The sequence below is a fragment of the Amblyomma americanum genome, chromosome 8, assembly GCF_052857255.1.
Source record: "Amblyomma americanum isolate KBUSLIRL-KWMA chromosome 8, ASM5285725v1, whole genome shotgun sequence".
NCBI lineage: Eukaryota > Metazoa > Arthropoda > Arachnida > Ixodida > Ixodidae > Amblyomma > Amblyomma americanum.
In genome coordinates, this window is record NC_135504.1 from 110,730,209 (window position 1) to 110,743,938 (window position 13,730).

The 13,730-nt window shown below is 48.3% G+C and overlaps 1 protein-coding gene across 5 annotated transcripts in view; it reads left to right on the top strand.

The window, feature by feature from the left end:
* sick (sickie) overlaps window positions 1-13,730 on the top strand; it is a 959,410-nt gene that overhangs the window by 384,826 nt on the left and 560,854 nt on the right. The gene's annotated exons all lie outside the window — the stretch shown is intronic.

The following is a 13,730-nucleotide window of genomic DNA, read 5'->3' on the forward strand; positions in this document are numbered from 1 at the left end:
TATGCATCGTTCACTCTCGGACGTTGGAGCGAACCTTGCAACTTGGCGCACGAGGGACAGCAGCTCAGGCGCGGTCTTCCGTGGTTCCACGGCGAACTTGGGGCCAAGTGAGAGCACCCGCTGCACATCCTGAGGCAGGCGAACGTCGTCTAGGTTGTGAACTGCTTTCACTTCCGTCGCTGATCTTGCAGGAACGCAGGCACGAAGATGAGGCAGAATTTGTTGCCACAAAAATTCTGCCGTGCAGTCAGCGGTACGCTGATAGTCACGAAGAACTCTGAAGGCCCGAGGAGCACCTGTTGAGCCAGGTACCTGCACCCGCAGGAGATCCCTGAACGTACGGACTTGACACCTCCACTCCGATCGTAAAATTCTGCACATCCGCATGCCATGCCCCATAGAGGGCTCGAAACCACCGAAGAGAGCCCTTACTGCTTGCGGTATCACACGCTTCCGGATGCAGAAGGACAGGGATCTTGCATGGCAGCACGCCGTTGCTAGGAGAGGTATGACGGAACTTGGTTGCAAAGAAGAACACGACAAAGAGCCCGATGTATAAGAAATGAAGTTTAGCAGAGTGGCTTGTTGGCGAGTTGGTTTACCATATTGAAAATATACCTGCGCTCAAAAGACACGGACTGAAAGATAAAGACACACACACACAGCGCTGGACTTACAACTGAATTTTTTATTCGGGAAACACTGCTCTTTATACACATCAGCAGCTGATAAAAATGGAAGATGGTAACACCCGGATGATAAAAAATCGACAAACTGTCTCGTCACATGTCCAGTCCTACCTTCCCTTTTGCAAAAATGCCTTTTCCTTTGATAGTAGTGAAAGGGACGTGCTACTCACGCATGCAACCCCACTGTCCGCTATGCTCATGGCTTCAATTATTTCACGCGTCGTTTGGTCACGGTTCCTGCTTACTATCTTCGTCTCGTTATAGGAAGGTACACATTTACACTCTTGACAATGAACCACCAAATTCCCATCGCCTTTCCGTTCCATGTTCCTCCGATGTTCACGGAGCCGCTCGTTCAAACAACGCCCCGTTTGGCCTACATATGCTTTGCCACATGTGAGCGGCATCCTGTAAACCACTCCTTCCGCGCATGCGACCATGGGGACTTGGTGTTTCTTTTACACCCCTTAGCTTTTCTTTCTGGGTACGTTACTATTTTGCATAAGTTTTCCAATTTGTCCGGGGCTGAAAAAACGACCCTAGTTTTTACTTTCGATGCAATTCTTTTAAGATTATGGGACACCCCATGAATGTACGGAATCACCACCGTTTTCTCCCTTTGTTTTGCTCCCTCCTTGCTAGGCACCGTACCCTTTTTCCCACATTTCTTGAGCAGGCTTTTTGCCACCGACACCAACACCTGATCCGGATAACCTGCTTCCTTAAGCCTCACCACCTGCTGCTCAAAACTTTCTTTGACTAATTCCGGGCAAGATTTCTTCAACGCATTTTGAAAACATAACCTCACGATTGCCCTCTTCACTAATTTCGAATGTGCAGAGCTGAACGGAAGCAAACCTTTGTTACCTCTAGGCTGGTACATCCAAAATGTCCCATCAGGCGCCATCTTCCATTTTTATCAGCTGCTGATGTGTATAAAGAGCAGTGTTTCCCCAATAAAAAATTCAGTTGTAAGTCCAGCGCTGTGTGTGTGTGTCTTTATCTTTCAGTCCGTGTCTTTTGAGCGCAGGTATATTTTCAATATGGTTCACTCATATTAGGGTCTTCTGTATCATTGTAAAGAAGAAAACATGCAACCGAAATTAGGTGTCTATGCTCCTTTAAGAGCTCAATGCGGTTGCAACCCGTTGGAATTTCTGTGTGTTTGCGTTAGTTTCTTTGTAATTGTCGATCCATCAACCGCCATACTCCGACTGCTAGCTGCAGCAGCAGGTATCCGCTATGCTGTGATGGTGCCGATATTATCATATTACCCAATTTTTCCTTTTATTTGTTTCGATTTTCAACCTACGTTGCTGTCTAGAAACTAGCTAGCTCAAAATCCGGTGGGCAGGTTGTGATGACGTCACAAGGTGACGTGGCCTCTTTTTAAACAATCAGTGGGCATCCGAAATTCCGGACAAGCGCATTTTTCAGATGGAAGTTGACCATGAACGTCGGTATTTTTTTTTTCCTATTAACGTTCTTGTTATCCTCACAAACGTTCCCCATAGGTTTTTTATTGCCGCGTTAACTACTCAATGCGGGCAAAGGATGAATTTAAAAAAAGATATTGTTGCGTGTCAGGAAGATTGCACCATTACCATATATATTTCGATAACGGTATCTAACAATATTTTGTGGTTGCCTCGCAATTAAAATTGATGTCCAAGAACACTGGATTTGGGAGCGACGAGAACTCTAATGCAATCGCTTTAATAAACCCATGAGCGTTATTTACAGCATCAATAATAGCATAAAAGCGATAAAATAATTCCTCCTGAGGTTCAGGCTGAGGCTACAAATCGCAGTTCTTAATTTACATCCAAGTGCCGCTACGGTGGAGCAATTGGCCGTAGAATAAACAAGGCTGATCCCACCCAGTAGCTAACAACATCAACCCTTATTCCTCCTCCTCCTCTGCCACTGTCGACAACGTTTCCCTTCCCTCAGCACCCAGTCTGCCTCTCAAAGACACCACCGCCGGCCCATCACAACGAGAGCGAAGCCCATTTCTTTCTCTCAGCTTAAGCAAAGGTATAATGAAGCCCGGAAGTGCCCCGTCTCTCATGCTGCTTTCTTATTTGCCGACCAGCGATATATCGAGTAACAACAGTCAATGAGAGCCGGGCTCGTTTAAAGCAATGCAGAACCGAGTGCTCGTCATAAAGAGGGAGAGATGTAGAGCGGGTGTGGCGACCGGTATTGTGAGTGGCAGGGGAGACTCGGAGCCGAAGCGTGTATGGAGGCTGAGGGGCACGTGTGAGCTCTGCTGACGCTCATGCGACGGTCCCCGGTTGACAGAACTCCGGCTCCGTAGAGGGCAGGGAAAGGAGGGTACATCGCAGTAGGAGAGGAGGGATGTTTGGATGAAAAGCGCGGGCGTGGAAAGGAAGGGGAGGCCCAAGGCGGGGTGCATGGCGTCGGAGTTGGAGAACCGGCGCTCTTGGAAACGGCTGCAGCGGTGGTTGTTTCGGCTGCGGTCTTGCGCTTGCTGCAGTGCTCCAAGAACGTCAAAACCGATTAACCCATTGCATTCGTACCCTAGAGTATCGCCGCTGGCCAAGAGTCGTTGTTGGTTCCTCCTGTCTCCTTGACGAGGCACAACAAAACAGAGGAAGACTTGTCACCGTACCCTCAGAGGTCGTGCTCCGCGTGGCTGGCTTTCAGTGGCGTCGTGAGGATAGGAAAAGCAGGGTGTAACTACAAGAAGAAGCCGACGGTCTTATTGTGCTGATCAACCTGCCACCGCACGATGCTTCGCTCTGGAAGATCCATCTTGCGCTCTCTCCACGTCGGCTCGTCTCATAAAGTTCAAGCCGGAAGCATCTAAGGTGCGTCTTTTTTCCACGTCTGAGCGTGCCTAAATTTTTCAGCAATATCTGTTTGTCTTTTTTTTTATCTGGAGACCACCTTTGCATCTCAAGGCGTTCAATGCGTCTGGGCGTTCAGCCAGGAATGCTCGGTTCCCGTCGTGAACTGACATAACGTCCTTGAAGCTAGTCAAGGACTTTTTGCCACCATAGCTGCGCTCGACGTTGGAGTCCCGTGACTTTCATTGGGAGAGCGAATGTGAAGCTTTGGAGTTTGCTCTGCATCAGAAATTCGACAATTCCTCAATCACGTAAGAGTATACAAGGCCTTATACTTTAGTCTACCTGTCGCCAACTTTCAAGGTTCCTTTTTCGGAAAGTGCCAACTCCAGTCCCAGCACACCTGGTACATATGTCGTGGGATAATGGCAGTGGTTATTTGTTCTCGCGCCAACTGTTTTCACCTGAGTTGTGCTTGCATTAGCCAACAATAGTTGATCTGCTGTTACTAGCGCTATAGCTCCTCTGCCGTGGTCTCGAGGCTTCATTTAGGTTCACAACGCCTTTTGAACCACTATTATGAACACAGCAGAAAGCTATGCCCCGTTAAGTGAAGTAGTTTGAGCTCCACTCGGCTAACACGATGGAACACGACAAAAGTCTCACAAAACAACTAAGTGATCCCCACTAAATCCGCATGATCGACACGTGCGAAGTACTTCGACGTTTTAGTTGGTTTTGGTGCTTAATGTTTCTTGAACGTATTGAACAAATCACTGCCGTTAGGTACCTTGACGGCCGTCACCGAAGTAAAGTTCCTGTCGCATTGGTTTCTAGCTCTGTCATCTGGGTATGCCTGCTTTTGGTCAAATTGCTAACACCAGAAGAAATATGTGCCAACAGACTTAGAGGGTGGATACCCAAATAATTAATTCAAGGATTGGAAGCACTGGTTCAGCAGTAAAGGACTAGTTAAATGAATGTCATTTAAAACCACAAAATGCTGTCTGTTTATTCCGCGCGTCTTATTGATGGCAATGCCAGAAGATGAAGCCGTCTTACAATGCATAACGCACTGAGAAATTCATTAGTTGGTTATTTTCAGGAACGTCTCCTCGAATAATGTCGCTTCTCATAGCGTTCCTCAAGGCATCCGATTCTCCACAACAGATGTCGCCGTTGTCTTCTGAGATTCGTAGCGTCCGACGCCGTCTGCTCATTGTCACCAGGTCACTCAGGAAGTGTGCGGCCGGATGTTTCTCCCTGACTGCAGCTCTTTGTTCCCTCTCCCTTTCTACTATACGCTCTTCGGTTTCACACAGCGCCTGCAATGGGCCTTAGTGGCAAAGTGCCACTTATCATTCGCCTCCACTCGGTCGCATTCAAAGCGCCGCTTAGCAGTCCCCAATTGTTGCGCGCTCTTCGCTTGGAGGACGAAGTGTCCGTCGCCAAGGACAACTACGATTGCCTGCCTTCCAAGCGGCACGTCCCTCCGGAACGCGCTCGGCAACCTGGCTGCTAGCTCTTACAGCTGGCAGCACCGCCATGCTAGAAAGCTGCAATGTTTTCGCTATTCTCAAGGTTGGGTGAAAAGTCACGCATACCAGAGACCATCTTTATCTTTCCTCTGCTCATTATGAGTTTCAGGGTGAATTTAGGGTAAGCTCAGGCTGACCGAACGTAACAACAAGCAAGGTGAACTGCACGGCCTCTTAGATGACATTGAAAAAAAAAATCGGCAGTGGCTTAACTTGGATAACCATGGAATTGAGCAAAAAGCAAGCACGCTTGCTAAGTCTGAGGCTTGTTCATGGCAACTCCGCGACACGCTCGCGGCAGCCGTTCCATATATACCCACACGACCACGTGGATATGACGTAGTATCACATAGTCTTACGACACCCCCATCGGATGTCACCACGTGGCTTCATATCACCCCATCGGATGTTCCTAAAGTTAGCGTTGAACCCAAAGGTCAACACAAGGTCAGAGGTCAAAAACCAACTAAAGGTCATGAGTCAAGGTCAGGGGTTAAGGGTTCGACATCATAACCGTACCAAATGTGGTTATACACGGCTAACGTCGTTGGGCTGAAGGTCGTTCAAGGTCATTCTCCGGCCTACGCGGCGACTGCTTTACCTGGCGTACTGAAGTTTTTCCTTCAAAAACAGCGCAAAGGACGGGACTAGACAGAGACAACAGGATGAGCGCTCTCTTTCATGTCCCGTCCTTTGTGCTTTTTTTTAGGATGAACCCACACCAACCAGTCCAAATGTCCACTCTAGACCATGTTGATGCTTTTCTTGATGTATATTGAGGGGTGCTTCTTTTTTCTCCCTGTTCATAAAACAAAAAACTCCCCAACTTTCACCTGCTCCCTGACGGCCAGCAAGTGATAGCGGTAGATTCAAAGGTCCTATACGCTTCTTTCCACTACCGAGAGCTGTATCCTCAGCCGGTCACCCTTAAAGCTCTGGGTTTTTTGTAGTCCGACAGAAGACACGGTGAGACCATTTTCTGAAGAACCGTCAATGCACTCATAGCACAGCACCAGACGTAAACACAATATGTTCGAGTAAAACGCTCAAATAATGCCACGTGACTGCTCGTTCTTATCGCCTCGTTAGGCCTCTCACACGCCGAGTGCAGTTTTCCGGAATGACGACTCGCGGATCGTTCCGCAAACGGAATGCCCTCAAGCGGGCACAGAAGCTCAGAGGGTAGGTTGGGCTAAGTTTTCGTACGCACTCATTGTACTCTTTCCCTTTCTTCCTGTTAATGAAAGCTCGTGCACAGGCCCTCCGGCGTCATTTCAATCCATTCATGCTGCTCAAATGAGCCAGCCGGTACCTTTCGCTTAAGCGATAAGTTTAGCCTTGAGCGGCTCCGGCTGCCATCCTGCAAATGAGTTTGGGGCAGCCTGAACAAGAAACAAGAAAAAAGAGAGGCACTGGGCAAACTCTGCGGGGGTAATTCACATCGCCAGCGACACAGCGAGGACGGTATTGATGATGATGATCATGGCAAGCAGCAGCGCGAAGGGACAAAAGCGGGAAATAATTCACGCCAGGCGATCGCCAAGCGTTAGCGTCATTCGCCAGCCTGAGCAAAGAATCACCGGCTCTGCTTCTGTTTGTCCGATGGCGTTTTTTGTTTGTTTTTTTCAGCCGGCGCTCGGCCGAATCAATAACGAACGACTTATTGAGGGTCCCTTTTGGGCGCCCTTTCTCACAACACCGGGCAAGCTGTTGCAACAGCACCGGCGGCAGCTTTGACCCCTAAGCCTTTCTTCTGCGTGATCTGTCACCCGGAAGGAGGAGAAAAAAGGGCATGAAGATGTAACCGAGGGGAAAGGATTGCTTTCTCATCCCCACGTCAGGCAATAAGGCTGAGCAGGAAGTCGGCGAACTTTTCGGCTGCAAATACGAAGGGCTAAGGTCTGTGACCCCCTGTCGGAAGGACGGCTCCTGGAAGGTCGCTCCTGGTGTCGTCGTGTGATAAAGAGTGATTACCAGGCGCACCAGACGCGCCCTCGGCGCTTTTATAGCCGTTATTTCTACTGTCCGCGCAGAATTCTTTATTATTGTTTTCTGTTTCGAGTGCTACTAGAACGTAGTAGCAAGCTTACGTTGTCCTGGTTCTAAGCTGTACGTCTCCTTCATTTTATTTTCTGTTCACTCTACCTCGCTTTGCTTTTTGTTTTCACAGGCGCCGTATAGAGTTTATTCAGCAGTATTGCGTTTTTTTTTTTTTTTGAATAATTGTGGACTTCGCGCTTTCAAAAGAAAGGTACTGCAAATTGATTCGCGACAAAGCTACTCTAAATTCCAAGGACCGTTTAATGTTCCGAATCGAACTTTAAGGCTATTGCCCTCATCTCATCGTTTCACGCTATTCTCACTTGAACACGTAAACGCCTACATCCCGGCTATAGCGATGTCTTAGCATTGGACATCTGCCTCCTTTCTCGAAGTTCTCGGTTCGAGTCCGACTACCGCCTGGAACCTACCTGTTTTCGTATATTTCTTGCGGCCGTAGGCATCCGCCGGTCCAATGCTCGATTTTCTCCGGGGTGAGACGCTTGGAAGACGTGTCGCTCGGCCTTCAACCAAACCGTTGCGTTTAATGGTAAGTATAGTTTCCTTCACTCTCTGTCAACTAAACCCGCGTCGTTCAGTGACGGACAACATTTTTGTGCTGGAATCGCGGGACCTCTAGGGAAGTAAATAGCAAGGAACCATAAAAACAACGGCAAGGCGTTTCAATTTGACACTCCAGAGCCGAACGAGGCTAAAGTGGTCGACATCTTGAATTAGCCATTCATTGAAGTTTTGCAAACCAGACCAGTGGCATACTCATGCGTCACAGTGAGTCCGAGATTCGTGCCAGGATATGTGTATTTATAAACCGCATTTTATCCCTAAGGCGGACGCCGCTGAATGCCAGCAGATTCTGAAAAAAGATCCAGCCCAATCAGGCTCGCTTTAAAATCAAAATAAAATCGGTATATCCGCTCCCTGGTTCTGTCATTTGGCTGTACGCCTCGTTGTACACAGTGAAAACATTCGGGAATTTGTTGCGGCCTAAAAATTTAGTGTTTCTACTACTTTAAGTGCATTCGCAAGCTTCGTTTTGTTATTCCGATTGAAAGATTACCCTACAATCATGTAAAAAACCATCGCAGTTGTGTTCGTTTCTAAACGCCGCTCAGTAAAACCGGTCCGGCAGTGGCTCAGGTCAATCAGAGGTCGTAGATACACATCACCTAAACAAAAACAATAAAGGTGAAGTGGCGCCTTCTAGGAGACAGGAGAACGGGTTCTTGTGTCACGTGTATTGAGGAAACAGCAGCACCATTTCTTTGCACCGCCAACAGGAAAGTGTCACTGTCATGCACATTTGCGGTAAAATTTATAATAATTCCCACATGGTTTCTGAAAAATTCTTGCGAGTGTTTCTACTTGTGAGCTTCTATGCGCCCATAAAAAAAAACAATTCAAATGTGTGTAACCGGTCATCAAGCTCATCGCTTTCATAGCTAGTATTAAAGCCTGAACACATGGGCCCTAATCGCTCTACGGGCAATATTTAATCACCTCAGTCGAGTATAAAAATGACTCGAAACAAGACACAGACACACACAAAAAAAAAGCTCGATATCGAACGACAGCCCTTTTTCGTGCGGTCAACGAACTTCAACTGCTCTTGACGCTGGGACTTTCTGAGTGGTGCGGATCGATGAGAGCATCAACAAGCGCGGAGAAAACAAAACGATCTTGGGGCAGGAACGCGTAAGCCCATCCTTCGCGGGGCACCTGTTACAACTTATCGACAGGTCCCAAAATGGTGCTCGACGGCCCTGTCTCCGTAATGGGCGCCAAATTCATAGATGTCTACAGCGACAGCTCTGACTACTGTTTTCAATCTTTGACCCACTCGTGCGCGGAAACAATCGCATACTAATATCTCCGCTTTCTTTGGATGTGTGTAATTTATTGATTTTTTTCACGTCCGCTGTTTCGAGCTTCCATCGTTGAGAGCTCCGGCGAACCCGTGCGCTGCCAACGCTGTGTCCGTGGATTCCTTCTTTAGCCCCAAGAGTCAGTGCACATCCTACAAATCATCACAAGCTGGTCATCTCACTGCTTCCTTTCTCTTGTTGTTCGTTTTATTGTTCTCTTAGTTGGTGCTATTGATTCTCAATGTTGCGCTTTCGCACTCAGCTTCCCTTTTCCTTGTTGTCGTCGCTGCGTTGGTTGCAGCTATTGATTCTCAATGTTACACTTTCCTTTGTTCCTTTTATTTTCCCTTTTGTGCTGTTTCGGAGGTAATAAAAGCGTGGCCGAAAAGCGTGCAGTGCTGGGGAGGGCGGAAGCGGGCGGCCATTTTGTCGTCGATCGCCGCGGTTCGACGACACGGCCCCGGAGTCATCAGGCGCCCACCGGAGCTTGTCGAGCTGGGAGGCGAGCGTGCGGTGTTGTTCGCTTGTTTCGGACGGGGCTCGATTAATGACCCCGGCAGGCGTGCTCCTTTGGCCTGCAGGGAACGCACGGAGAGCGCGACTGCGAACTAACGGGCACGCTATGTGGGGCACCGTGGTCAGCTCTCGGGACCAGCAGTGTTCGTTGGCTTGCAGCAGCGGTTGTGTTGATAGGGACGCCAAGCGCGTGCGGCCGAGCGTTTTCAGGGCAGGCGTACGCATGCCCGACAATACAGACCTGAGATCGGAAACCAAGGGAGGGGGGGTTCGGAAAACTTAAAGGGGCACTGACGACACACTGAATTTGGTGTGGTGCTACTCCCTCTCAGAATCGGCGTTTCATAACCTACAAAAAGTTAAAAAAGTCCACAGGTGTACCTAATTCTATTGCATGTCAGCAACGCGATAGCATTATCAGCTGTCAATGCAGTTGCCGGGCGTGATGTCGCTTCCAATGTGGTGAGGTCACTTCCCTCTAGGGAATGGGCGAATTTCATGACCGACGACGCATTTTGTCCCGATCGGCTTCTACATTAAAATCACCCACAGGTGTCGCCGTCCGCGCCCCTTTTGGCAACCAAACTGCGATGAGGCCAAGAGAGGATGTCTCACCGAATCTCGGTGCCTCCACCACACCGGCATTAACTTGCAAACAGGGATCACGGGGCGCCCTTCGTTCTTCACGCCATGTGTTTCAAGCTTGTGGCGGGAGACAAGAATCCCATGTTTAAGTCCAATATTTTCTTTTTTAGCAGCTATTGCATCCTATCGTGCAAAAACCCAAACATCAACGTACTCAGGAAGAGTCACAATATTTACTACGAACAAAAACTGCAGGGTGTCTTTATCAGCGAAAAAAAAAATATAAATGATAGTTCATTGCGAAGAACTATGTTGTGCTGCTAGTCTTTACGACACCTGACAAAGGATAGTTGCATGTAACAGCAAGCGTGATGTTGGAATTGCATCGGCATGATCCCTCAGCCACCGTTGTGGCCAGACGTCTCCAGAGCCATTGGTTGTGTAGCGCTCATGATAGCACGTTTCTTACGATTCCTATTTAAAAAAAGTTTGGCATAGTACAAGAACCGGGTAACAAAACTGTTATTTCTGAAAGTAAGTGCACACCTGACCCGGTCGGCATTTTGGACACCTTCGGCTCATTGTGATTTCTCGTAAAACACTGCATTCGTCTGAAAGCATCGATACATTCTCAACTGCATTAATAATTCATCAGCCTATTATTGGATCCAAGGTGGTTAGGATATGTGTGAATACCCGCTGGTTATGTACGAGGAGGCCAGTTGAGCCATGACCGCGTTCAGACGGCGCGTCTGTAATTTTTTCCTCCTTACATGCCAACTAGTCGCCAGATCTCTCGGCGTTGAGTCGCCCTTCTTTGGCCACTGTAAACGCGGAACGCAAGGACTCGAATCCGAGGCGAAATATCCGCCCTTGGGCGCCACTCGAAGATAAAGCGTGTTGGTCTCGCAGGAAGCGGCCTGACGAAGCTTCCCGTCTGCTTCCGAAGAAGACCAACGACCCGTGAAAGCCGCGCCGTCTGCTCCGACTCCGTCGTCGTCCCTCCCCCGACCGCCATTCCTCTCCTGCCGCATTTTACGCCTCCTGCCTTTAGTTGTTTCCTTTCATCTCTCTCTCTTTCGAGTCTCTTCTACTTTTTACAAGCGCGAACGAAGCTTCCTTTGCGGTTTCTTTGTTAATGCAGTTTTACAGCCGCCTTATCTCGAAAACCGGCGTCTCCTGCCACTTGCGCGGTGCCTCGTTGCGTTCCATCGCGGCTTATTTCGATGGGTTCCCCTTCACACCGCAGCTCGGCGCGTCTGTTTGCGTTACTGCATTCGCTCGCTTGCCTTTCTGCATTTGCTGGTTGGTTGTTTTACCGCCCCCCACCCCCATCTTGCTTGTGTCACAGCGGGAGGAAGATAAGCAGACGACACTCGAAGTGAAACCAGAAGCCCTCGCATGGGCTCCTGTTCCGAGGAGGAGTTATGCGTGGCTTTACTGAAAGAAAAAAGAAAGGAAAAGTCAGACTGCCGATGGCTGGCGCCTACTATATGCAAACAAGACGTTCGTTAGTACTTTTTGTTCTGAACTCAATAAACACGACGTTCGCTGTTGGGCGTACTTTATTAGGACCTCATCGAATTATTAGCAGCGCCGTTGGCGCCTGACAGGCGGGACGCCAGCGCTTGGTGAGAGATTGGATTACTTTCCGGGACCGTCTGTGGTCCGGGCGGGCAGCCATTCTTTGTTTGCGAAAAGACTGCTCCTGAACTCTTGATGCGGTACAAGGGCGGTGGTGCGTGCACGCTGCGCTTTCAGCATAGTGAATGGCAATCCAGTTTAAAGGCGCGCGTAATTTAAGGTTGTGTCTGAGTTCGCTTCTTTTGCTTCTCCGTTGCCCTCAACCTCTATTTTTGTCTATGCTTCATCTTTTGCTCGTTTGCAAACTTTGCTTTTCGATTTTGCACGGAGCACTAAAATGCGCCTGAGTCACTATTGTAGCTAGTCAGGCGATGCGCGATTTTCACCTGTCAGTGACTGTAATTTCCATCCCAAAACTTTCTTTTTTCGTTTCTGCATTTCGCCTTCGTCGAAACGTGGCCACCGAGGCCGCCATCCAACCCGCAGTTTCGTGCTGAGTAACAGAATCAAACAATGAGCCACCCCGACAGTCTATTGAGCCTAAGCATTCAAGTATTTTTTTTTTCGTATTTCTTTAGCGTTTACATGAGTTTTTTCTTTGATTGATTGATTGATTGATTGATTGATTGATTGATTGATTGATTGATTGATTGATTGATTGATTGATTGATTGATTGGTTGATTGATTGATTGATTGATTGATTGATTGATCGATCGATCGATCGATCGATCGGTCGGTCGGTCGGTCGGTCGGTCGGTCGGTCGGTCGGTCGGTTGGTTGGTTGGTCGGTCGGTCGGTCGGTCGGTCGGTCGGTCGGTCGGTCGGTCGATCGGTCGGTCGGTCGGTCAGTCGGTCGGTCGGTTGGTTGGTTGGTTGGTTGAGTTAAACTACTCCTAACCTTCTCAATTTCTCTACTCGCTTTCATGCAACCTCAAGAAAAATTACAAGATTGCACTTAAGTCTGCTCAAGAGTGGAAATGCGAACGCCGTTCCTAGTCCTCTCATTCTCCCTCCATTTTTCACTTTTTATCTTGTGTGATACTTTCTTAATTTTCTAGTTTTATTTTCATATTCATTGTTTTCCTTTTCGTTTCTTTTTATTATTTTTCTCCTTTCTATCTTTTCTTTATTTCTTACTTTTTATTTTCTTGTTATTTTTTTATTACTGTTTTTTTCCCATGACATATATGTGGCTTAAGAACTGTTGCCTAATCAACACTTACATTTTTTGTTTTATTTACCATACAACTTGTGATTGACAGTTCGTGCGGACAACCTCCGTCCACAGACATCCGTCTAAAACTTGCGTCCACGCCACTCATGCGCCAAGAAAAGCTTACGCCTTAATAAACACCCGGGTTCGAACCCGACCGCGACGGCTGCGTTTTTATGGAGGAAAAACGTTAAGGCACCCGTGTGCTGCGCGATGTCTGTGCACGTTAAAGATCCCCAGGTGGTAAAAATTATTCCGGAGCCCTCCACTACGGCACCTCTTCTTCCTTTCTTCTTTCACTCCCTCCTTTATCCCTTCCCTTACCTCGTGGTTCGGGTGTCCAACGATATATGAGACAGATACTGCGCCATTTCCTTTCCCCCCGAAAAACCAAATATTATTATTAATAAACACCTAGGATGTTCGCATGCACACATCTCTTATTCGCAGCATGTTCACCTTATTGCTAGAGAGTAAGAGGCAGCATTACCTCGACTTCAGGAAGCTGCATCGTCCGTTCGCCGTTGTCTAGTCAAGGGTCCTCTTTGTTTTCCGTTATTTTTGCAGTTCAGTCTCATTTTCATGCACTGGGGCGTATGAGCGTCGCGCGACTTTTCACGTTTCCACGGTTGCCCTTGACACCGCGTGACAGCTCATCAATCTTCCGCAGCGAAGGCGCCTCGAATTCGTTCATTATGTATACTCGCCTTCGCCCAGCGATCGACATGGTTCCCTCCGGAGAAATAGCGAAAGTGCTGGCGCTTTACGCATCGCTGCTTCGACCGCTGTCTTCGGCCAGCACTTTCCGCCAACCCCTTCATCGCTCCGACCGCTACAGCAGGAGCAAGCTATCATTTTTGTTTGCTTA